This window comes from Mirounga leonina, unplaced genomic scaffold, assembly GCF_011800145.1.
Source record: "Mirounga leonina isolate KUSES-001 unplaced genomic scaffold, KU_Mleo_1.0 Mir_260, whole genome shotgun sequence".
Lineage (NCBI taxonomy): Eukaryota > Metazoa > Chordata > Mammalia > Carnivora > Phocidae > Mirounga > Mirounga leonina.
In genome coordinates this window covers 3,453,278-3,480,368 of record NW_023270642.1, presented here as the reverse complement: position 1 = coordinate 3,480,368, position 27,091 = coordinate 3,453,278, and the positions used below count along the sequence as shown (strand labels likewise).

Here is a 27,091-nt window from a genome sequence, read left to right as displayed (position 1 = left end):
GAGGCTCTATTCGTTCTCACTTGTCAATATGCCATGGTAGCTTCAGAGCTGGAAACAGGGAGATGGTGAGCTACATGAAGAGAAACCTGAATGTCAGGGAGCCATTACACCAAATCCATACATAGCCTAACCAGAATGCAATGTCAGGGAAAACAAAAAACCAAACCAAAACAAAAAGCACACACACAAATCAAATGTCAGAAAAAAAATTTTAAATGTTACCAATCAAGCCTAAAAATAGACTCTATACTAGTAAGGAACTGAAACTTCTCAAAGAAAAATAGAAGTAAACATACTTAATAATCAAATATGAGTCCTGTGCATTTGCCTCCTGGGTAGGGTAGGAGACAGAACACCATGAAAACATAGACCTGAATATGAATAGAATCTGGAGATACTGTATCTCCATGAAGGTTTATTGTGCTTTTGAGAGTCATTGAACAAAAACCTGTCAATTCATACAATTTAGTCTTTAATTGTTTTAATCAATACAATTTTTATTGTGCCTTTTCTGTACATAAGGCACTATACTAGATATAAAGGAAAAACAATCAGTTGAGTACTGAGCTTCTTTTTTTGTGAATTAAAGTGGCTTTACTTTTGTTCTTATAAAAACAAATACTAATTATAAATATCTAGAAAAAATATGCCCAAAAACCATATTTAATATCTAGAAATAACCACTATCGACATTGTGGGATATATTATTCTAGCCTATCAAATTATATATATATTCACACATACATATATATATATGTGTATATATATGAAAACATTATATATGTGTCTCTACATAAACATATATAGTATATGTAATATACTTATAATTTATATGTAATATTTATGCACAACACACACATCGACACATGCACACACACAAACATAGAACATGAGTTTGCTAGGGCTACCCTAATAAAATATAACTGGGTGACTTAAACAATGGAAATTTATTTTCTCTAAGTTCTGGAGACTAGAAGTCAAAGAGTAAGGTGTAGGCCGGTCTGTGTTTTTCTGAGTTCCCTCCTTTGGCTTGCAAATGCCTGCCTTCTCATTGTGTCCTCACGTGTCCTCTTCTGTGTATGTCTGCACCCTTGTGTTGCTTTGTCTGTTCAAATTCCCTCTTCTTATAAGAATATCAGTCAGATTTGATCACCCTAATAGCCTCATTTTAATGTAATAATCTCTTTTAAGGTTCTATCCCCAAATATATTCACATTCTGAGGTTCTGCGGGTTAGAACTTCAAAATATGAATTTTGAGGGGATAGAGTTCAGCCTATAACATACATACATATATATATATATATACCTACAGAGAGAGGAGGGAGATTTCTATTTTCATATAAAAATGAGACCACATTAGGCACCCTAATTTATAATGTGCTTGTTCCTCTCTCTCCATTGATATATTTTTATCATATTCAATTAGTATGACTATGTAATAGATCATTGTATAACTTTAAGGTAATTTATTTACTAAGTTGCTATTACTCAACACTTAGATTATTTATGATTACTTAATATATATATATATATAAATTATCTATCTAAACTCTATAATAAACCTACTATCATTTGGAATTTTGAGGGTATTATTCCTTAGAAGAAATGACTAAAAATGGAATTGCTGGATTAAAGGGTATGCACATGATACTTTTTTTAAATAGCTCTTTAGAAAGTTTTTATTAACTGACAAAAGAAGTTTGGTTACTTTCCAACACCCTGATTATACTATTAGTATTTTAGTATTTTAGTCTTTGAAAATATGATAGATGGAAAATACTATTTTGGTTTTGTTTTATTTGCATTTCTTTGCTTGCTATTGAATCCAAACATCTTTTTATCATTTATTGTCCATTTTAATTTATTAATTTTAATTCCATGCTATGTCTTTTGCTCAATATTCCATTAAGATGTTCTTTTTTTACTTATCAACTTGAAAAAAATGTTTACATATCAGAATTGGTCATTTGCGTATAGACATCAGAATTTTTTTTCAGATTTGTGGTTTGCTTTCTAGTACCATTTATAGTGGTTTTCTGCCATTCTGAAATTTTTGTTTTATCTCCTTCTGTTTTTATTTAAGGCTTTTGTTGTTATGGTTTTTGCCAATTTATGAACATTTCCCTTTGGTTTTACAGTTGGCCATGACCTCACAGGATAATTGTTCATATATTCACCAATTTGCATCAAGTATTTTATGGATTTTTTGGCAGTTTTTAAATTAGTTACAGTTGAAGTATGCCATAACAATGAAATATTGCCCATAAAATATGGTTAGCTTGTTTTGTAATACCATTAAATAAATAGTTCACTTTTTACTTAATGGTTTGATGGGCTATAATATTATGGCTTAAAATATAGTATTTTAATACCATAATACTTATGGCTTGATGGGTCATATACTATATTTTTATCTATACTTGTCTTAATTTAAGATTATGGTCTGGTTCTAGTCTAATATAATTTTTTAAGATTTATTTATTTATTTTAGAGAGAGAGCATACACGTGAGGAGGGTTGGGACAGAGGGGGAGAATCTTCAAGCAGACTCCTCGTTAAGTGCAGAGCCCAATGTGGGGCTTGATTTCACGACCCGGGAAATCATGACCTGAGCTCAAACCAAGAGTCAAACATTCAACTGACTCAAACACCCAGGTGCTCGTAGTCTAATCTACTTCTAGAAAAATGCTATTTATTTGTTATACCTTCATAATATGTTTTAATATGTGATAGGACAAATTATTATGTTTTTTCAAAAATTTCCTAACCATATTCTTTCATATTTATTCTTCAAGATTAAGTATGATTTTATCAAAAATTAAACTATACCAGGAGTTTTGTATTAGAATTATATCTATAGATTAATTTTTAAAGATTTATACATTTAAATTATTTATTCATACCATACAGGAAAATAGCATGTCACTTCTTTTATTCAGCTCTTATTCTATGACATTCAGTGTAGTTTCATAATTACATATGTCTTATATGTCTTTTATTAAGCTTATTCTTAAGTAATTTAAAGATTATTTGCTATTGCGAATATAATGTTTATTTTTCTATTGTATTTTCTAACTGGTATACAGGAAAGCTATTATGTTTTGGTATATTTACTAAATAAGTGGCCACCTATTTAAATTTTTATTAGTTCAAATGATTTTGCAATTGATTATCTTATGTTTTCTATAATACCAAAAAAAAAATAGTAACTAATGGTAGGTTCATTCCAATGTGAATGGATTCTTATTTCTTTTTATTCTCTTTTTATACTTGTTAGGACTTTCAAAGCATTGTTCATTGTAGAAGTGAAAGCAGGCATTGGTATTTTGTTCTTGCTATTAACAGAACATCCTGGAGTGTACCCTCCAGTCAGCATATTGCTCTTGGTTCAGATAAAACATCTTATTACATAACTATATCTAGTTACCATGGATTTGGTCTTTTAACAAATTTCATAAGAATGGATGCTGTGGAATATTATGCAGCCATCAAAAGGAATGAGATCTTGCCATTTCCAACCACGTGGATGGAACTGGAGGGTATTATGTTGAGTGAAATAAGTCAAACAGAGAAAGACATGTATCATATGATCTCACTGATATGAGGAATTCTTAATCGCAGGAAACAAACTGAGTGTTGTTGGAGTGGGGGGTGGGGTGGGAGGGATGGGGTGACTGGGTGATAGACACTGGGGAGGGTATGTGCTCTGGTAAGCGCTGTGAATTGTGCAAGACTGTTGAATCTCAGATCTGTACCTCTGAAACAAATAATGCAATATATGTTAAGGAAAAAAAAAGAAGAAGGTAGCGGGAGGGGAAGAATGAAGCGGGGGAAATCAGAGGGGTAGATGAACCATGAGAGACGATGGACTCTGAAAAACAAACTGAGGGTTCTAGAGGGGAGGGGGGTGGGAGGATGGGTTAGCCTGGTGGTGGGTATTGAGGAGGGCACATTCTGCATGGAGCACTGGGTGTTATGCACAAACAATGAATCATGGAACACTTCATCTAAAACTAATGATGTAAAGTATGGGGATTAACATAAGAATAAAAAAAAAAAAAGAATGGATGCTGAATGGATGTCATGGTGGATTTGCTGAAGAAGACCACTGGCCTTGTGGGATTGGTTATATGTGAAAGTCCACACGAGAGGCTAAGAATATTGTACACAAAGATTCTTGATATTCTTGAGCAAATTCCTAAAAATGCAGTATATAGAAAGTATACAGAACAGATTAGAAATGAGAAGCTAAGTATAGTTAAAGCAGAACCAGATATTAAGAAATTAGAAGACCGGGCGCCTGGGTGGCTCAGTTGGTTAAGCGACTGCCTTTGGCTCAGGTCATGATCCTGGAGTCCCGGAATCGAGTCCCGCATCGGGCTCCCTGCTCGGCAGGGAGTCTGCTTCTCCCTCTGATCCTCCCCCCTCTCATGCTCTCTCTATCTCATTCTCTCTCAAATGAATAAATAAAATCTTAAAAAAAAAAAAAAAAGAAAGAAATTAGAAGACCAAGTTCAGGGTGGCTACCTAGAAGAGGTGCTTCTTCAGGCTGAAATGAACTAGGTCTGGCAAGAAAAATGATACCGTGGAAACCATGGAAGCCTTTAGCGGAGGAGCCTCCTGCCAACCAATGGAAATGGCCAATATAATTATCGTTAAATGTCTAGTGTGTTGATGGGAAACTAATGTATTTAAATGATTGCTGAATTATAACTAATGTTTGTTTTTTAATTAGTTACACAGCCATGTATTTTTCTCACTAATATGAGGAATCACATTACTATATTTGCCAGTGTTTAACAAGCCTCACATTCTTGGGCTAAGTAAAATCTATTATGTATAATCTTCTTTTTTCTCCTGTTATTTTTAATGTAATATTTGATACATGTAAAAGAACTTAAGCAATATATGTGTAAATTGAACATGCTAATGATTTTTTTAGAAATGTTTTATCTATATTCATCTGTATTCATATGGGAATATATAGTGTTCTTTTCTATGCTATCTTAGTGATGTTTAGAAGTATCAAGCCTCAGGAAATTGAAAAGCTTTCAATATTATCCTAATATCATAGAATTTATCTGTTCCTTGAATGCTTGACAGAGCTCATTTTTAAAACCAAAGGTTTGGGAATAAATTCTTTTGTGACTTGTCTCATTCTTTATATTTTTTACTCTACTGAGCAGTGCTTTACTTTATTTGTTTTGTTTGGGGGTTTCCTTTTTAACTCTTATTGCTTCACTTTTAGTGATTTATATTTCATACATACCACACACACACACACACACAAATACATTTATATTTCATACACACACACACACACACAAATACATTAGCCCAAAATTTAAATTAATGTTTGCTTTTTATTAATGTTGCCTATGTAGTCTAATTCGTAATGTCAGAACATGAATTTTCATTTGGCTTTCTTGTTAGATTTTCTAGCTCTGGAGTTCAGCTATCAATTCTATTAAAGTCCCCCTTTTAACTTATTAATTTTTCTGTATTTATTTTTTTTAATCCTTTTTAAGTTAACAAATTATTCTCTCTTGGTTCTGGAGTTGATTCTTAATAGTGAGACCCTTTATTCAAGCAAATTGTTACCAAAAACTTCAATTCAAGAGAAAAAAAAGGCAGGGATGTGCTGGTATAAACAAAATGGAGACCTAGAATCACACAGACAATAGAGACTGATAACAAAGTAACGATTATAGTATACTGTTTTCATTGCTATGAATTTTTAAATGGCATGAATTGTTGGTTTTTGTTCTCTCATTAAACGAATAAATATGCATCTAAAGGGTGTTTAAAAAATTATTTTCCAAAGGAAAATGTATTTTAATCTTCAGTTGTGAATTTACAGCTCTGTGGCAATGGTCGCAGACTGCAGTTCTGATTAGGTTTGTCTGTGTGAGGTTGCTTTGTGGCTTGTGAAAATAGTAGTTTTGTATGTTTCAAACTATGCATTGGGGAATGTATTCATGTTTTCCTTATTACCAATTTTTGTAAATATATCTAAATATTTAAAAATAATGTGTTTTCTTTGTGAAATAGATTATCTGTATGTTTATTAAATTAATTTAATTAACTATATTATTCAGATCCTGTACTACAGTGGTTTTTCAACTTCTGGCTACAAACTCCTGCTTATATCAAATTATACAGTGTCTATAATTTTAAAAAATTATATTTACCATCAATTTTATTTTACTAATAATCCAATTTATTTTGAAATTTCAAATAACATGTAAAGATGGTATGAGATTTTTACATTTATCAAAAGGGGGCATTGATTTTTAAAACCATTAGAATCACTACTTAATAATCATTTTTGGCTACTTAATTGGTAAAGTATAAGACAGATAAATTATACCTTCTTACTTTGAGATCTTATAGTTTCTCCTTATATTTATATAACTTATTCCTTTCAATATGGTATAATACTTTAGGTTCATAGTGGTACATTTCTTTTCTTTTTTATTTTTAAAGATTTTATTTATTTATTTGACAGAGAGAGACGCAGCGAGAGAGGGAACACAAGCAGGGGGAGCGGGAGAGGGAGAAGCAGGCTTCCCACGGAGCAGGGAGCCCGATGCGGGGCTCAATCCCAGGACCCTGGGATCATGACCTGAGCTGAAGGCAGATGCTTAATGACTGAGCCACCCAGGCACCCCCATAGTGGTACATTTCTGCTCATCTTCATTCTAAATCATATTTTCTATCTCAAAATAACATTTTTTTTCTCATATTTAATATGTGTCTACTTTGAATTCTTCTTTGTTTGTTGTTGATACTGTCACCTGCTTTCTGGTGGTTCTCATTTGCATTGTATAGCATGATCTATCCTACATTTTCAACATTGTTCTTTCACTTTTGTTTGAAGAGTGATGTCTTAGAGACAGAATATATATGAACTTTCTATTAATATAAAGGCCTAATTTTTCAATTTTTACCTACATTTATTTTAATAATTGTGCTTTTTATTTCAGTCTTCTCATGTTTTTCTTTATTAAAATGTTTTGTCTACTTTTTTGTATTTTTCCATATTAATTCATTAGATCATGCAAAATATTTATTAAGCACCCATGTGCCAATCACCATTGCCCAATTTGTTCTTCCCCTTATGATAACTGTTAACAGTGATAGCCAACATTTATTAAAGGGTTTCCATAAAATAGGTACAGTCTCTAAATTTCAACATATATTAACAGATTTAATGCAACATTAAATTGGTACCATTAATATACCCATTTTGAAGAGGCAAAAGTGATGAAAAAATATTCACAGACCACTCAAGTTGAGTAGTTCAAGTGGTGGATTCGGGAAATGGAATTGGATAGTCTGACTCCAGAGGTCTCTGATTTGGAAGTTCTATTTTCTATTTTTATTCCACTGGCTATTTCATCTTTCAGCATATTTGCACTTATATTTAGCAACATGAAAATAGAAGCAAAATCTGTGTTTATTCTCTTAAAATTTCCATCACTATCTTTTTTCCTAAAAGTCTGGGTCCAGCTCACCTGTAGACTCTAAACTCCATGCTGTCTTTTCCACCACACACCTGGCACACAATAAATAATTGTGAATGTTGCATAGAGGTATAGCCATCAGATCTACCTTTTTGGTTTACCTATTTGGTTTTGTGAGATCTCCAACTTGTTCTTCATTGCTTCTGTTGAGTTACTTAGTTTCTTAAATGTTCCTCATCTCCTATTACTTTACATATTTTCAGGTCACTGGATTTTGATACAGTTAAAACTGTCACTTGAATCTCAATACCTTTTCCATTCCCTATAGTAAGTAACTATGTTTCTGATTTGTTTGAATGGTTCTTCTTTTTAGACTATATCCCTTATATAGGGATCTGAGAATAGAATATCTCATGAATTCACTTTACAAGATTTGGGTAAATATTTGAAATTTTTTGTTATTCAAAAAGAAACAGTACTGCATGAATTATAGCTAGAAAATCGAGATAAACTATTTTTTAACCAATGGCTCTTACTAAAATATGTGTAATTTCATTAAAGGAATGTTACATAGTTTTGCTTAACAAAACCACTAAATGTATCAATGATGCTATAAAATATTTATCCCTTAAGTATTTACTATCCCACAGCTTTAGATAATCCCATTTTATATAGAAGAACACAGAAAAGGGTACCAAATAATTAATCTCTTGAAGTACAAGAATTGCGTCTCCAGTCGGCAGTCACACACCATCACAATCCACCTCAGTACACTTAAACTGGGTCACAATCTCCTCACCTCATTGATATACTTAGTGTAACCATTGTACACTCATGACAATATTCCGTTCTGCTGATTTTCTCCCAACCTATGAAAAGTACATTAGTGGATCTTTTTCTCCTTCTCAATGACATGTTATTTATATCATTTGCTAAGTGTTTCATATGGGTTTTAGGAACTCCATAGCCAGAATATTTTTGTTAACTAGACAAAGAACATGGCTCTTTTCAAATTGCAGGTTAAGTATCCTGTTTGGGGTTGGTACAGAAAGAACAGGCAGAGAAATGCCCTCTTGGCTGGAAGAAGGGAAAAGAATTGAGTACACATTATAAAAGCAATTATTCCCTTTGCTGTAGAGTGTACAGAGAGAAAAGTAAGAAGGCCAAAGAATTACAAAAAAGGAATTTGCTGCTTCAGTGACCCTGTTAGATACCTGTTAAGACCTTTTGCTTCCTCTACCGTTACTAACTAAATCTCAGCAAAAAAGAGAAATCTAAAGAAATGGTGGGAATTATGTTAGAACTGGGCATTTTCTTCTTCAGTGTCACTGTAGCTGCTATTCCCTGGCAACATAATTGTAACTAATTAGAATCTAGTTAGATACAGAGACAGCATTAAAACCCTTTGCTTCTTTTTTCTCCCTTGATGGTCACAGTTTGTGCTTCTATCTGTTCAGGGCAGAGAAGTTTCAGTTTCACAATCACTTTTCAAGTTTAGTTTTATCTGTTTATTTTTTCTTCCAAATACTTTGCACAAATTTTGACATTTCACTGTAGACTATGTGAACCACTTTCAACACTCACTGCCAGGTTAACCACTGAGTCCACTCAAGGCCAGATAAAGCACATCTATTACCCCAGTAGCTCTAATTGCAGGATAGCCAGAGGGTATCCATTTGGTCTATAATTAGGTCATTTCTCTCTCATCCCCTGCAAGTGTGTATAATTATAAATTAATTTAAAATCCACTGTGAGAAAAGAAATTCCCTGTAATATAAAGGAAAGACAAAAGCTGCAGGAAGTACATCTTTAAAAACATTTTTTGGCATTTCCTTCAAAATTGATCCTTGAACTGGTTTTTCATTCACTATTCATTTTCCTGGCTAGGAGCTTCATCGTTGTACATTTAAATTTTGGGTCAATTTAAAGTTATACTGCAGCCTTAAGGTTTTGATGCTTTCTGCAGAATTTACATTTAGCAGATCAAAACTATTCTTTGGGGAAATCAAACCCATTGAGGGGCCAGCCTCTGAATGACACTTAAAGGCGTGGCTCTGTGCAGGCCCTGACATGAGAACTTGTTATGTTCGACATTTTTCTTTCTCTCTAAGTGCCACACATTGGCCCTTTTAACACTCGCCTTTCTGTTTTCACAATACAAATGTTATGTGTTATCCTAGGTAAGATAAAACATTAAAAAAAAAAAATGGCTCATACTGTATACTACGGTAGCTGTTCTTTTAATCTGTTTGGCTGAGCTGCTCTTTTACTTATGTTATCCAAAACTGTGGTTAAATGTATTACACCACACATTTTTAGAGAGGCGATGCAGGTAAAAACTTGCATGTCTGACAACAAGATAACTTTAACCAAGCTATTGAGGCAATGTTTTGACTTGCTAGACTTCCTGTTTCTGTCAGAAAATCAATCTCTTTTGTGGACTTGGGGAAAATGTAGCAGGTGTTGCCTAGGCCAAGACAGTGTACATAAGACCCAAACTACATATGTAACATTTTTAAATTTCCTAAACACTGAAAAATGAGAGAGAGAGAGCTAGCAAGAGAGAAGTGTTCTGCCATCAGAAGAAGAGGTATTGTATTCAAGTAATTTCCTCTAAGAATATTCTGATGAATCCATTATAATCCTTATAGAATGTGAAAAATTGTTTTTTTTTAATAATTATTTTACTACTTTGCAAAGATCCTTACCTGCTTTTGACATTCCAGTTAGAGGATAATGATGGTAACATTTCACACTTAGACACTGTTCTAAGTTCTTTACATTCAAGTCATCCTATGAGGTGTATACAGACAAGGAAAGTGAAGCACAGGAGATTAAGAAATATGATCAAGGCCTACCCAGGAGGTCACTGGAATTCAGGCCTTCAGGTTTGAGAGGACTGCTCTAGGCACATGATGCTATGCCAAGGTAATAGGAATAAAGCAGGACCAGCCAGATGCCACCACACTCTATTGACCTGGGAACCTGACAGGGTAGGAAAGGCTTTTACTGGTACTCTGTAAGTGCTCACCAAATATTTTATGGACTTAATTTAGCAGTAACTTCTTAAATCTAGTGATAGTACATGACCAAGTTTGCCATTCAAAAGTGTATCTCTAGCCACAGAACACCTCAAGATATTTCATACCATCAGGGAATTCCATAGTTAAAAGCCGCAGAATCTACTTCTGATCAACTAAGTCTAGTTTTGTGCTTATTTGGCAACCAAATAAAAAATGGAATGCTACTGAAATCATCCCCATCATCAGAGGCTTTAAACTATCAACAAGATATTCTGTCATAAAAATAAGCAGTAAAGAGGATTTTAGCATAAACAGAGGGGGAAAGTCCATAAAAGATCAAATTCTGAAAAAAATGCACAACCTTAGATTTTTTTATTTTCAGAAAGTCATAATTCTTACTTCTACTGTTTAAGATTTTAAAAACATTTGGATTCAATTAATTAATAACACTGAATTTTATATTTTATGAGAAGCTAATATGCATAATCTATTTCCATCAAATCACTAACAATCAGGTGTCAGGAAACTTCTGTAAAGGGTCAGATGGCAAATATTTTAGGGTTTGTGGGCTATATGGACTCTGCCACACCTACTCTGTCATTGCAGCACAAAAGCTACCATAGATGGTATGTTAATAAATGAGTGGGGTTATGTTCCAATAAAACTTTATTTACAAAAACAGTTGGTTGGCCATATTAAGCATGCAGAATATAGTTTGCCAACCCTAGGTTTATACCATAAAAAGATCATGTATATTTTTTACTTCTAGTAAATAATAATATATTTATAAATCAAATTATTTTTCCAACATGATAATAAACTCTAAACAAGACTATTTCTATTAAAAAAAAACTCCAAGATTTTACCAAGTAATATAATAGTTCTGCAATTTTCCTCTAATTCCTATGTAATCACTGTGGATTATATTCCTCTATTTTAATTAATTGATATTCAGACCCAACCAAAGTTCTAGAAGGCTAAGAGGTGCTCTCTAGTCTTATACGTAGTGGAGAGATCTGAGCCAACACTAGATGATGCTACATTTGACTCTGTAAGCCTTATCATCAGTATGGTCTGTGGATCCACTGAACATCAAATGCAAAACAAAATTACCTACAGCCATGTGCGTGGCAACCAGCACTTCTGCATCCCTTGCCTTGGTCTGCATCCTTCCTGATGCAGATATACTCATTGTTAGTGTCCAAGCCAAGTTCTGGAAGAAACCAAACTAAACAGGTTCGTTTAAGCCAATGTATTTTACTAAATTCTTCCCGGAGAGAGAACAGAGAGGAATGAAGTGGTAAAAGTGTCTGGCATAAGTGAATTTGATTCTTTGTCTCTAATCAGCTTTAGATTTGGGATACCCACTTTTCCTGTCCTCCATAAATGGTTAAGAATTTAATGATTTCTAGATGAATAAATGGGTCAGGGATTTTTGAACAAATTTATTGGACATGGCTGTGTTTTATGTCTAAGATAAATCTTACATTTAGTAAATTTTTTCAGACAACTAGAAAGATTTACAAGTGACTATTGAAAAAACATAATCACAATGAAATACTCTTTTTAGGATCATTGACTGAAGAGCTTCAGTTTTTTTTCTAACTAGATGCATGACGAAAACAATCATTTCTGAATATAAACTATGGCCAATAAATATAAAGAAATTTGTTCTAAAAATGACCGATTGGCCTTAGAACCATGTTTTTTTTCTTCTTCTTTTCTCCAATACAGATAGAGTGCCATTTTCCTATGGACACCTCAGAGTGTCTATTTATCTCAAATTAAATCACAGAATTCTTGATAGAAAATCACTAGGTTCTGTTAAATTATATAATCAGTACCTTTAGGGCACTAAAAATAATTTTAAAACAAACATAAATTATGATTCCAAAAAGGGTCATAACTGGTGACTTGGATGCAAATAGTTTGTAGTTTGTTGCAGTGGTGGTTTGAAGTAGGAATGGGAGTTGTATATTTGTTTTGTTTTGTTTTGTTTTGTTTTAGCAGCATCTATAATTCAAGGCTTTGTCTTGAATGAATTAGCTCACTTTTGTAATTTTCTCCTGGTTCTGGTTAATTCCTCATGAGCCCTCAGATTTGGGGCAGTCCTCTTTGGAGTATATCTGCAAAGGCTTAACTGTTAACATTAAAATCTGCACCTCAGTCCTCCTTGTCTATTTGCCCAGATAGGTCAAAGTCACAGCAGCTCAGGAAAGCCCAAGAGGCTTGGAAACTCTGCAAATATAGCAAGGTGCTCCTTAGTCTGTTGGGAATGAAACAGAAATTTGGCAGGAGGTCAGGAGAATTCATTAGCTAGGCAGTGCAACACAGCCCACTATGAGGCAGGGAGAGTGGGTTTAGAGCAAAAGGCTAATTACTCCAGTACCCAGCTCAATCTCCTGCTAGATTTACTGCTAATTAATTTTCTCTTCATTCTTACCTATCCAGCCAGTGAATCAGGGCCTATGACTCACTTTCTGCTTTTCCCTCTTGTAACCATCACCAGTTTCTTCTCCATTATCAAATCGCTTTTTGAGTTTCTCTTTTCTGAAGGTTGGTTGCCTGGGCTTGACCATGGGAAGGTCTTTGAGCAAAAGGACTCAGGGCAATAAGCTGCAATCAGTTAAAAACAACAAAATGGAGACATAATAATGAATAAAGGGGGTTTTGCTACTTTTTTCTTTTGCTTCCCTCATAAGGAAAGAAAATTATTTTTTCATGTTTCTTATATTTTTCCAATTTTCTGAACAGTTCATGTAGACAAGGCATATTTCTAGGACTAGTGCTGGTCAGGGAAGTAAATGCCTGTCGAATAACCACACAGAGGGCATGGACAGCATCGAATGGAGAGAGAGAAAAAGAAAACAATTTCAAATGCTATTATTTAGATTTTGTAAAGATTTACAAGTATGTCTTATTTTAACCAAATATCAACACCCTTAAATAGGTAAGAAAATAATGCAGGCCCATGTTTATATGTACCATTTAATACTTCTAGAGAATTGCTATCTGTGAAAATAACAACTGTGGGGACACCTGGGTGGCTCAGTTGGTTAAGCGTCTGCCTTCAGCTCAGGTCATGATCCCAGAGTCCTGGGATCGAGTCCCGCATCAGACTCCTTGCTCAGCGGGGAGCCTGCTTCTCCCTCTCCCCCCTGCTTGTGTTCCCTCTACCTCTCTGACAAACAAATAAATAAAATCTTAAAAAAAAAAAAGAACAACTGAGATACAAGTTTGCTATGCCAGAACTACAGCAATGCTCCAATAGCACCAACTAGCAGTTTTCTATAAACCAAAAGGAAGCTTCAGAAAGTATATTTGTTTGTTTGTTTCAAGGATATTCTCATAATGTACCTTATGTGTTTTCTATGGGTTCCTAGATGACATACAACTCTACTATTAGCCTCATTAGGCTATTAGCTCTACTAGCAGCTACTATTAGCTCTACTAAAAGCTCATTAGACATAGGAGCTTTTCAATAGAAATATCATGGTTTTGAATTCAAGCTATATTAAGTTTACTTTCCAGAGCAAAAGTCTGTGGATCAACATGTATCAGTTATGAATTTGGGATTAGAAAGTATTGGAAAATGGATCAAGAAATTAATAAAAATAAGGCTACAAAAATATTGTAGAGGAAAACAAGAAGATGTTCTTAAACTCCTAAGTATTAAATACTGCCTTTAGAAACAAGCTCTACAGATTGTTCATGGTGGCCCCTGTATAATGTGGGCAAAACTGTTCAGACAGGATGGCACTCTACAGATCATGGATACTTTTTTTTTATTATGTTACGTTAATCACCATACGTTAATCACCATCATCATTAGTTTTTGAAAGGTTGTGTTCCATGATTCATTGTTTGCGTATAACACCCAGTGCTCCATTCAGTACGTGCCCTCTTTAAAACCTATCACAAGGCTAACACATCCCCCCACCCCTCTCCCCACTAGAACCCTCAGTTTGTTTCTCAGAGTCCATCGTCTCTCATGGTTCATCTGCCCCTCTGATTCCCCCCCTTCATTTTTCCCTTCCTACCATCTTCTTCTTTTTTTTTTTTTTTTAACATATACTGTATTATTTGTTTCAGAGGTACAGGTCTGTGATTCAACAGTCTTACACAATTCACAGCACTCACCATAGCACATAGCCTCCCCAATGTCTGTCACCCAGCCACCCATCCCTCCCACCCCCTACCACTCCAGCAACCCTCAGTTTGTTTCCTGAGATTAAGAATTCCTCATATCAGTGAGATCATATGATGCATGTCTTTCTCTGATTGACTTATTTCACTCAGCATAATACCCTCCAGTTCCATTCACATCGTTGCAAATGGCAAGATTTCATTTCTGTTGATGGCTGCATAATATTCCATTGTATATATATATATACCACTCCTTCTTTATCCATTCATCTGTTGATGGACATCTTGGCTCTTTCCATAGTTTGGCTATTGTGGACATTACTGCTATAAACATCAGGGTGCACATACCCCTTCAGATCCTTACATTTGTATCTTTGGGGTAAATACCCAGTAGTACAATTGCTGGGTCATATAGTAGCTCTATTTTCAACTTTTTGAGGAACCTCAAAAACTTTACTGAATTCCTGTATGAGTTCTAGCAGTTTTGGGGTGGAGTCCTTTGGGTTTTCCACATAATGTATCATATTATCTGCAAACAGTGAGAGTTTGACTTCTTCTTTGCCGATGCGGATGCCTTTGTTTCTTTTTGTTGTCTGATTCCTGTGGCTAGGACTTCTAATACTATATTGAATAGCAGTGGTGATAGTGGACATCCCTGCTGTGTTCCTGACCTTAGGGGGAAAGCTCTCAGTTTTTCCCCAAGAGAATATTTGCTGTGGGTTTTTCATAGATGGCTTTTATGATATTGAGGTATGTACCCTCTATCCCTATACTCTGAAAATTTTTGATCAAGAAAGGATGCTGTACTTTGTCAAATGCTTTTTCTGCATCTATTCAGAGGATCATATGGTTCTTGTTCTTTCTCTTACTAATATATTATATCACATTGATTGATTTGCGGATGTTGAACCTATCTTGCAGTCCAGGGATAAAACCCACTTAGTCGTGGTGAATAATTCTTTTAATGTACTGTTGGATCCTATTGGCTAGTATTTTGGTGAGAATTTTTGCATCCATGTTCATCAAGGATATTGGTCTGTAATTCTCCTTTTTGGTGCGGTCTTTGTCTGGTTTTGGGATCAAGGTAATGGTGGCCTCATAAAATGAGTTTGGAAGTTTTCTTTCCATTTCTATTTTTTGGAACAGGTTGAGAAGAATAGGTATTAATTCTTTTTGAAATGTTTGGTAGAATTCCCCTGGGAAGCCATCTGGCCCTGGGCTTTTGTTTTTTGGGAGATTTGTTTTTTGGGAGATTTTTGATGACTTAAACTGATGCTTCAATTTCCTTAGTGGTTATAGGTCTGTTCAGGTTTTCTATTTCTTCCTGGTTCAGTTTTGGTAGTTGAGACATCTCTAGGAATGCATCCATTTCTTCCAGATTATCTAATTTGCTGGCATAGAGTTGCTCATAATATGTTCTTATAATTGTTTGTATTTCTTTGGTGTTGGTTGTGATGTCTCCTCTTTCATTCATGATTTTGTTGATTTGGGTCATTTCTCTTTTCTTTTTGATAAGTCTGGCCAGGGGTTTATCAATCTTGTTAATTCTTTCAAAGAACCAGCTCCTAGTTTCGTTGATCTGTTCTACTGTTCTTTTAGTTTCTATTTCATTGATTTCTGCTCAGATCTTTATCATTTCTCTTCTCCTGCTGGATTTAGGCTTTATTTGCTGTTCTTTCTCCAGCTCCTTTAGGTGTGGGGTTAGGTTGTGTACTTGAGACCTTTCTTGTTTCTTGAGAAAGGCTTGTATTGCTATATACTTTCCTCTTAGGACTGCCTTTGCTGCATCCCAAAGATTTTGAACAGTTGTGTTTTCATTTTCATTGGTTTCCATGAATTTTTTTTAAATTCTTCTTTAATTTCCTGGTTGACCCATTCATTCTTTAGTAAGGTGCTCTTTAGCCTCCATGTATTTGAGTTCTTTCCAACTTTCCTCTTGTGATTGAGTTCTAGTTTCAAAGCATTGTGGTCTGAAAATAGGCAGGGAATGATCCCAGTCTTTGGGTACCAGTTGAGAGCTGATTTGTGACCTAGGATGTGATCTATTCTGGAGAATGTTCCATGGGCACTAGAGAAGAATGTGTATTCTGTTGTTTTGGGATGGAATGTTCTGAATATGTCTGTGAAGTCCATTTGGTCCAGTGTGTCATTTAAAGTCTTTATTTCCTTGTTGATCTTTTGCTTCGATGATCTGTCCATTTCAGTGAGGGGGGTGTTAAAGTCCCCCACTATTATTGTATGGTTGTCAATGTGTTTCTTTGCCTTTGTTATTAATTGGCTTGTATAATTGGCTGCTCCCATGTTAGGGGCATAGATATTTACAATAGTTAAGTATTCTTGTTGGATAGACCCTTTAAGTAGCATATAGTGTCCTTCCTCATCTCTTATTATAGTCTTTGGCTTAAAATCTAATTTGTCTGTTATAAGGATTGCCACCCCAGCTTTCTTTTGGTGTCCATTAGCATGGTAAATGGTTTTCCACCCTTTCACTTTCAATCTGGGGGTGTCTTTGGGTCTAAAATGAGTCTCTTGCAGACAGTATATCGATGGGTCTTGTTTTTTATCCAATCTGATAGCCTGTGTCTTTTGATTGGGGCATTTAGCCCATTTACATTCAGGGTAACTATTGAGAGATATGAATTCAGTGCCATTATATTGCCTGTAAGGTGACTGTTACTGAATATTGTCTGTGCTCCTTTCTGGTCTAGGCCTTCTCTTCACTTAGAGGACCCCTTTCAATATTTCTTGTAGGGCTGGTTTCATGTTTGCAAATTCCTTTAGTTTTTGTTTGTCCTGGAAGCTTTTTCTCTCTCCTTCTATTTTCAATGACAGCCTAGCTGGATATAGTATTCTTGGCTGCATATTTTTCTCATTTAGTGCTCCGAAGATATCATGCCAGTCCTTTCTGGCCTGCTAGGTCTCTGTGGATAGGTCTGTTGCCAGTCTAATGTTTCTACCATTGTAGGTTACAAATCTCTTCTCCCAAGCTGCTTTCAGGATTTTCTCTTTGTCTCTGAGACTCATAAGTTTTACTATTAGATGTCAGGGTGTTGACCTATTTTTATTGATTTTGAGGGGGGATCCCTGTGCCTCCTGGATTTTGATGCCTGTTTCCTTCCCCAAATTAGGGAAGTTCTCTGCTATAATTTGCTCCAATATACCTTCTGCCCCTCTTTCTCTTTCTTCTTCTTCTGGGATCCCAATTATTCTAATATTGTTTGTCTTATGGTATCGCTTATCTCTCGAATTCTGCCCTTGTGATCCAGTAGTTGTTTCTCTCTCTTTTTCTCAGCTTTTTTATTTTCCATCATTTGGTCTTCTCGATCACTAATTCTCTCTTCTGTTTCATCTATCCTAGCAGTTAGAGCCTCCATTTTTGATTGCACCTCATTAATAGCCTTTTTGATTTTGACCCTGGTTAGATTTTAGTTCTTTTATTTCTCCAGAGAGTGTTTCTCTAATATCTTCCATGCTTTTTTCAAGCCCAGCTAGTATTTTAAAGTGATGATTCTGAACTCTAGTTCCAACATCTTACTAATGTCTGTATTGATTAAGTCCCTGGCAGTTGGTACTGCCTCTTGTTCTTTTTTTTTTTAAGTGATTTTTTCCATCTTGTCATTTTGTCCAGAGGACAACAGATGAATGAGAGAACAAAATGCTAACAGGGTAACAATGACCCCAGAAAAATATACACTAAACAAATCAGAAGAGACCTGAAACTGGGGGAAAAGAAAGGAAAAGAAAGAAAAAAAAGAAAGAAAAAGAAAAAAGAAAAAAAAAGAATATGATCAAATATGATCAGTCTGGTGCATAGATCAGTGCCACACACTAGATTTTGGGCATATTTTGATCTGTTAGAAGAAAGTGCCTCCCAAAGTTTTAAAGAAAGAAAAACATATATATACAAAAATAAGGGTAAATATGATGAAGAGATGGAATGTGACTGTAAAGATGAAAAGTATAAAAGATTTTATAAAAGGAATGGATAAGATAAGAAGTTGGTTGAAAAAAGAAAGAAGAGGAATTAAAAAAAGGGGGGGAGAGGATGTGATCAGGCAGGAGACTAGAACAAAGCCATACACTAGAGATTTAGGGTATATTTTGGTCTGTTAGAAGAAACTGTATCTCAAAATTTTAAAGAGAGAACAACTTATATATATATACCAAAAATAAGGCTAACTACTATGAAGGAATAGAATATGACTTAAAAATGAAAAATTAAAAAAAAGATTTTTAAAATAGGGATTGATAAGACGTTTGAAAACGGGAAAAAGAAAAATTCAAAAAAAAGAAAGAAAGAAAGAAAGAAAGAAAGAAAGAAAGAAAGAAAGAAAGAAAGAAAGAAACTTAAAAAAATTAATTTTGAAAGACTAAAGAATCTTGGGAAAAAAGCCATGAATTCCATGTGCTGTATTCCCCTAGTCTGTCATTCTGCCGTTCTCATTGATCGGTAAACTTGGTCTTGGCTGGTGGTTCTTGCTGATCTTCTGGGGGAGGGACCTTTTGCCGTGGTTCCCAAGTGTCTTTGCTGGAGGTGGAATTGCCCCTCCCTTGCCCAGTCTGGGCTAAGTAATCTGCTTGGGTTTGCTCTCGGGAGCTTTTGTTCCCTGCTAGCTTTCCATACAGCTTTGGAGGATGAGAGTGAAAATGGCAGCCTTCCAATCTCCATCCTGGAGGAGCTGAGAACTCAGGGCCCCACTCCTCAGTGAGCCCCCGGAGAAAGCAGTCACTCACTCCCATCTCCCCGGTCTCCAGCCACACTCTGTGCTCACCCAGCCTGTGACTGAGCATATCTATCTCTGGCACCCAACTTGGTGTGGAGTCTCCAAACCCAAAAGATCCCTGTGGTGTGCTCACACGCCACTCCTCCCGGGAGAGGAAGGGGAGTCTCCCCAGATCTGCTGCTTGTTGGGTGCCTGCTGGAAGAGCAGGGGCCCGACTGTGCTGCGGATCACAGTTTATGGCAACCCTGAGCTGAGAGCCCGTGCCTCGGTTCCGTCTCTGCAGCTGGCTTCCCCACTCCGATACCCAGGAGCTCTGCTGAACTCAGGCACCCCCAGTCTTTCTGTGACCCCGAGGGTCCTGAGGCCACACTGTCCCAGCGAGGGTTCCACCCCCCACTTAGCCACTGGAGCGATGTCCCTCAGCAGAGCAGACTTCTAAAAGTTCTGATTTTGTGTTCCGTTGCTGTATCACTTGCTGGTAGCAGCCAACGGAGCCTCCCTCCCCCGCCATCTATCCTCCCGAATATCGCCTCGTATTCACTTCTCCAGACATCCTACCTTCCAGAAAGTGGTCGCTTTTCTGTTCAGAGAGTTGCTACTATTCTTTTCTTTGATCTCCTATTGAGTTTGTAGGTGTTCATAATTGTTTGATCCCTATCTAGCTGAATTCCTGGGACCAGATGAAATTTAGGTCTCCTACTCCTCTGCCATCTTGCCCCTCCCCCTCCTACAGATCATGGATTCTTGCCATCCATTCCATGGAAACAGGATGTTGAAGATTTGCTGTCTTGCCTGAAAATCAAAGCCCAGTCATAATGGGGAGGGTGGTATTCTCATGGGTTTGACACAGGTCAGTCATTAGGGCTTATTTATTACACATCAGCTACCACAACCGAATAAACTTAACTTCCTGGATTAAATCTTTGTATTTTTGTGTTTGTTTGTTTGTTTGTTTTATTGCCATGGATGTCATTCTCAACACTTCTCTCTCCTGGGATCCCTACTGTATACTTCAGAAGGACATGAGTATCTTTAGAGAGGTAAATGTGGAAATTTTTCAGAGTTTTCTGGGGAATGAGTAATACATAAAAATATTAATGACATAGCCACAATTAAGACAACAGAACTCTACTTTTACAATTACCTAAATAAACCATTTCAGAACCAGTAAGCTAGGAAAACATGCTTTTCATGAAATAATCATAAAAAACATGGTATCATCAAAATATCTGCACATGACACCATAAAGTCTTAAGCTTTAGATGACTACATACATTTGACATTTAATAACAGAATATTTTCAGATGCTATAAAATTATCTAGATTTGTCAACTCAATATAACCTAATAAGATTTGTAGTGATGGTATTGTTGGTATTTTTGAGGCAAATAAATGAGTTCATAAATAATTGTTATGGCATCTTCATCACAACAATTTAGAAATGTAAATGGTCCATAAAACTATGGTTTATATTAAGGAGCCCCTGAGTTCTGGTTCAGCTCATGAGAGACAAGTTAGTATTTGGGAACAGAAGATGGAGGAAGATATGGAGGAAGTTAGCTAACACATCCTAACAATATCAAAGGACTCAAGAAACCAGCTATGTTGGAGGCTGGGAGGATTTCTAAGGGGCTGGAATAATCCTAGGCCACTTCCAAAGATTACACCTGCTCTGAGAAAAACATTCAGGGATTTGGTTCCAGAACTGAGTGGATCCAAATATTCATATCATTCAGATAGTCATGCCAGAAGCTAAGGGGATCTCAGAATACCTGTAGAATAGGTTGAAAATATAGCATAGCTTTTATAGTGAAGTATAATTCACTCAGACTTCTTTACCCCTAATGAACTTTAACATTAAACATCCAGCTAAATGTCATATCCAAGGTCAGTTATAAAAGATTCTTAGAAAACAGATTTAAAGAAATTTGTCTTCTTTTATTACCTATCCAAAAGAGAAAGCATTTAGTCTATAGGACATGGTTGGACTCTTATTTATCAATAGTTCTGATGCATAAACAAAAGATTTGGTTCTGCTAGCCTCAGAAATTAAGTAGTATGAAAATAAAAGAGATTTTAAAGTACATTTTTCTCATAGACTAAAGTTGGGTATGCTTTGTCTTGAATCCCTTCCTATCACTCACAAGCTATGGCATCATGGATAACTCTTTTTATTTCTTGAGCTATAATTTTCTCATCTGAAAAGCAGATATGATGATACTTAACTTGCGTTAAGATTAAATAGGATAATGTATGACCTGCCTAAGAAATAGCAGATAATCAAGAATGTCCCACCATTGTCTTCACACAATGGGGATGGATATTATAAAACTGGGGAAGTAAATTATATTTATATGTCAAAAAAGACTTTTATGATTTACTCACAATATTTGTAGAAGTCTAAGAAGATAATTTCTTAGAAATTAATTGAAAGCTGTCATGAGCTTAAACAGAAGATCTTTTAAATAAGAGAAAATTCAGCTTTGTAATAACATGGATTTATGTTACCATAAATAGCTGAAATAAGCAGGACAAATCATATACATATGTGGGCTTATTCTTCAAAAAAAACCCCAGAAATATAAATATTTGGTTAAATTTTGTTTTATTATTTTAAATGAAAATGTCACATTATCTCAGTAGTTAGTATGTTAATGAGCATACCTACTATAAGAGACTCTAGGTTTTCATCACTACAACTAAAATTTTATTGTTCTTGATTATGTTACTCCCTTTTGTTTTATTCTACCACTGCCACTACTGTGATTAATTTAAATAACTTGCAGAAACCATGGAAAATAACCTGAACATAGTATCGTAACAACTTCTTAGAAAATTTTTAACAAATATATTCAAAATTTCTATTCACTTTGTTGATTCACATTCCCACATTTTAAAAATAGATCACTTTGTAGTTCTAATCCTCCCCATTCCAAGTAAGGCTACCCTTGCCCATAAGTAGAGTGAGAAGTCATCTCCTCTCTTACATAATCAGAAAACGTTTCACATACAAAGATTTTGCCTCTTTGTCTGAAACTCTCTGCAAATGTTAAATTTCAGACAGATATTTAAGGCAACTATGAAAGCTATAAGGTTACCTGAAAGGTATTACACATTAAACCATCATAGGCCCTTTCTTGCCAAAGTATTAGACCTAAAGGAATAGATATGGGAAGGAAGGAAGGAAAACTTAGCATTGGGTGCTGTTGGAGGAATTCTTAAATCATGACACACCAAGTTCCTGAAGGGAAGAGCAGAGTAGTGTGCAAAGTGACTGGAAGGTCCCAAAGAAAACCCAGCCACTTCATAATTTAGTCTTGGGCCAAAACTGATCTCACTGATGTTCATCCTTTCAGTGCCCTTTTAATTTATACACCTGCTTCTTAGGCAAGTGGAGGATGTGAGTGCAGCCTTTGCCTGCTTCCCTTTACTAACACTAATCTCACAGCTTGATGCTAAAGCTAATTATTTGACTAGAACCATAAATCCTAACAGTTACTGTGGAGTTAACATCATTGGAAAAATTAGAACCATTTAGCTGTAAGAAATCTATAACCTAGTTTGTGCTCAGCTTCTAGGCAATAAGAGCCCACTGACAATTCCAAGTAGTAGTGCAGACATTCTTCTTACAGAGCTTTAGGTAAGAAGCTTTAAAAGCTTCTCTTTTCAGTATTTTACTACCTTATTACCAGGAAAACATTCTTCAAAAAATCCTTCTGGTACAATTTAAGCCAATTTCCTTTTGTCTGGAGGTCAAGTGAAACCAGGTGAATTGCCTGAGAAAGTATAAACTTCATAGGTTTATAGACTGTTCATAGTGTTGGGAAGATCCTGAGAGATCATTTAGTTCATCTCCCTTATTTTTCATCTGGGGATTAAAATGTAGGGATATAGTTACTTGACCAAATCCACACAGTTAGTTAATCACAGGTCCCTATGAGCTTTAATCATATGCAATACAAATAATTCTAAGTCATTAATCCCTGGACTTACAAGCCTTTTCCAGTAGAATGGATAAACAAAATGAGCAGGTTAGTCAAGAGTTAGACCACCTGTGTTCTAATGCTGGCTCTGCCACCTAATGTTGCAACTTTAGGCAAGTTTATTTCATTCGCCCTTTAATTTCCTCATCTGTCTGATAACATCAATGACAGCACTGGGCTTACAAAGCAGCGAAGAGGAGGGGCACCCTGGTGGTGCAGTTGGTTAAGCATCCAACTCTTGGTTTCAGCTCAGGTCGTGATCTCAGGCTCCTGAGATCTAGCCCCGGTCAGGCTCTGTGCTCGGCATGGAGTCTGCCTAGGATTCCCTCCATCCCTCCCCACTCTTTATCTCTCAAATAAATAAATAAATCTTAAAAAAAACCTTGTGATGATGACTAAATGATCCCATGCACAATAATAACAGCTAACATGTTTTTATGTGTCCAGCACTATTCCAAGTGCTTTATGTATATTAATTTAATTTCTCCAGTAAACCCTTTTGGTAAATACTATTTTCTCATTTTAGAGATGACAAAACTGAGGACCTTATAAAAGTGCCAGGCACATAATGAGTCATCAATAAACTTTAGTTGCTGGCATCATCACCATTATCACTATCCTTACTAGTTGGTGATTTACATGCAGATTAGCCTTTGAAAGGTTTTTGAGCGGACTGGTTTGCCACTATGGTACTTCCAACCTAGGGCAGTTGCCAAGCTCAGAAAAGGTAAACATTAAAAAAAAAACCCTGAAAAAAAAAAAAAAACCTGTGGCCCAAAGAAAATCACAAACAGCATTCCAGAGCCAAATGAAAATAACACTGGTATTATTTATTCTTTGGAATTATCTCCATGTTGCTCTCTTTGATTAGTTGAATAATAAAAGCACAAGAAAAAAAAACTTTTCTCCTAATTGCTAATAAAAATCACAAAATTTCAATATGTTACTATAGTATTAAGGTTCATGAAATATATGGCATTCACATGTATTTCTTTTTTCCTGAAATGCTCTTGTGACTCTTGACAGCTCATTAACAATCCATACAAGCCCAAGCTGGGCTTACAAGAGCTGGTAACCAGCTGCTCTCACCTCTCGGAATGTAGCTGCCACAGGCATGGACTGGCCAGTCTGAAGGGAGGGTGTATATATAGAGAGGATGTTGAGGAAGACTTCCTAGCCTCCCCTGCTGGCTTTTACTTTGACATATGGGGCTGTTACCCAAAGTGCACAAAGATTAGAGATGTCATTTTATGTCAGTTGTAAGACAGAATACAACAAAAACTGAGAGCAGATATACCATCATTTGTCAGCAGTGACACTTCCAGAAGGGAAGATGCCATGGTCAAATCAAACAGCCGCCTTTTCAGATAGGGTTTTTCTTTGCCCACTCAAGTTGTCAGCAGTTCTTACTGGGGAATTTCATAAGCTGCAAAACTCAACTTCTTGCAAGAGAATGATTCTACTTCCCCACAAATGGGTAAATGCTGCTGTGAATGGGTGGGTGTAACTTAGAAACTTCTGGAACCCCAGAAAAAGAAAGCCACCAACATAAATCCAAACCTGACATAATTGGTTTCCAAGTAGTTACACCTATCACTTGAAGGGTTCTGCTAGAACACAGCAACTAAATTTAATTTTTCAAAGTATGACCAATTCCAAAAAAAATTGCTTATATAAAGAGTAAACAATAGGGGGCACCTGGGTGGCTCAGTTGGTTAAGCTACCAACTCTTGATTTCAGCTCTTTTCATGATCTCAGGGTGCTGGGATGGAGCTCCACCTCAGGCTTTGCACTCATCTGGGAGCCTCCTCTAGGATTCTTCCCCTCTCCCTTTGCCCCTCCCCCTCCCCCACACCTCCCGCTGTGTGCTCTCTGTCTCTTTCTTTCTCTCAAATAAATAAATAAACTTGAAAAAATAAAGAATCAACAATAAAATTGTATTGAATGATCAGCAGGGTACTAAAAAGAGGATTCTTCCACAGTACATAAATTGGTTAGTAATAGGTTTTTACATTTAAGTAACACCCACTATATGCCAGGGAAATTGCTTTGTATTTCATATATGTTGTCTCATTCCTTCCTTTTATTTTAATTTTTTTAAAGATTTTATTTATTTATTTGACAGAGAGAGAACACAAGCAGGGGGAGCAGCAGAGGGAGAAGAAGCAGGCTCCCCACTGAGCCCGATGTAGGGCTCAATCCCAGGACCCTGGGTCATGCATGACCTGAGCTGAAGGCAGACACTTAACTAACTGAGCCACCCAGGCGCCCTCATTCTGTCCTTTTAAAAAAAGATGAATATTAGCTTCAGAGAGCTGAAGTATGCTACCTATAATCACATAACAAGAAAGTGGCATAGCCAGAAGTCAAACTTTCCTTGCTTGATTCCAAAGGTCACATTCTCCCCTAATGCTCATTCTCTCAAAATGGGGCACACATTTTCCAGAGGCATCTGTTCAGAGGTTAGGGTGCTTTTTAACCATTGGTTGAAGATGGTGCGGCTTCCCAACATTTTACTGTAGGGATAGAGAAACAGCAATTTAAGTGTTTGAAACTTAGAAATATGAAATATTATGTCAAATGTACTTCTGCAAAATCTCCAACTTCTTAGTTCCAGCCAATATGAATATTTGTTTGTTTCCTTGAAAGCTGGGAAAGCAAAAAATATATATATGTAGTAGGGGTTTTGAAAAGTTGGTGACTGACTTACATAGCTAATGTCCAAGTGCACATGTTGACACTTCTGATTTCTTAGAAAGTGGGTGGAAGATCACAAATTGGACTTTAAAATAAGTTCTTACTTTAATGCCTTTTTTTTTAATTTCGGAAAATAACACTGGTTTCCACAAACCAGGTCAACTTCATAATTGATCAACAAAAAATGTATGGACTATGTTTAGTTTCACTTCTCACCACAGGATTACCCTTGGTAACTGAAAAGTACTGAAATTCTAAGGTTTGTGATTTTTGTGTCATTCTTCACTTGATATCTTTAAAGTGATATAATTTTTAAAATATAGTTTCAAATGAGGACAGGATTGGCAGATAAAATTATAAGTTTTAAGTATATTATTAATACCAAGGAAGACCAGACCATCTGAATGGGCCTAAGTGAGACAGATGGTGTGGTTGCTGATGCATCACAATACGTTTGCAGCAGGAAAGGTGGGGCTATGATTCCGGCCACTATAGCAGTCAAAAAAGCAAGGCATAGCTATACCTCCAAGCTTATGTAAAATACAATTAATATTATCTTAAGGATGGAAATGAGTAGAAACCTTGATGTCTCTTATGCAAACAAGGAAAAAAACTACCCTGAGTAATAACTATCAAATTGTCATTCTTATAGTAAATTTAAAACAAGTCATGCACATTTTGAAGGAAAATCAACAGATTATTTACAGCTAAGCCAAAGAGAAGTCTTGGCTAGAATCAAACAAAAAAAAAAAAAAGAGAGAGAGAGAGAGCACAGATGAAACTAAAAAAATTTTAAATGCTTCAGGTTTGTTTGATGGCTAATTTCTGAATCACTTTGAAAGATGATGTTTATGAAATAAGAAAATTAGGTAAATTTCTATTTTTAGATATGAAAAATCTTTTGATAAAAAGAGGCAGCAAAGCTAAAGAAAAAAATTACTGACACAATATTGATTAATAACACTTTCAAGTGTGCTAAAATCATAATTGAATTGGTTGAGAGACTTTCACTTCTTGGGCAATTAATTCACATTATATCTTAGATTTTTCAC

The 27,091-nt window shown here is 35.7% G+C and overlaps 1 pseudogene; it reads left to right on the top strand.

Moving 5' to 3' along the window:
* Positions 1-4,083: 4,083 nt before the first annotated feature.
* On the top strand, positions 4,084-4,649 carry LOC118026603 (annotated as a pseudogene).
* Positions 4,650-27,091: the final 22,442 nt, after the last annotated feature.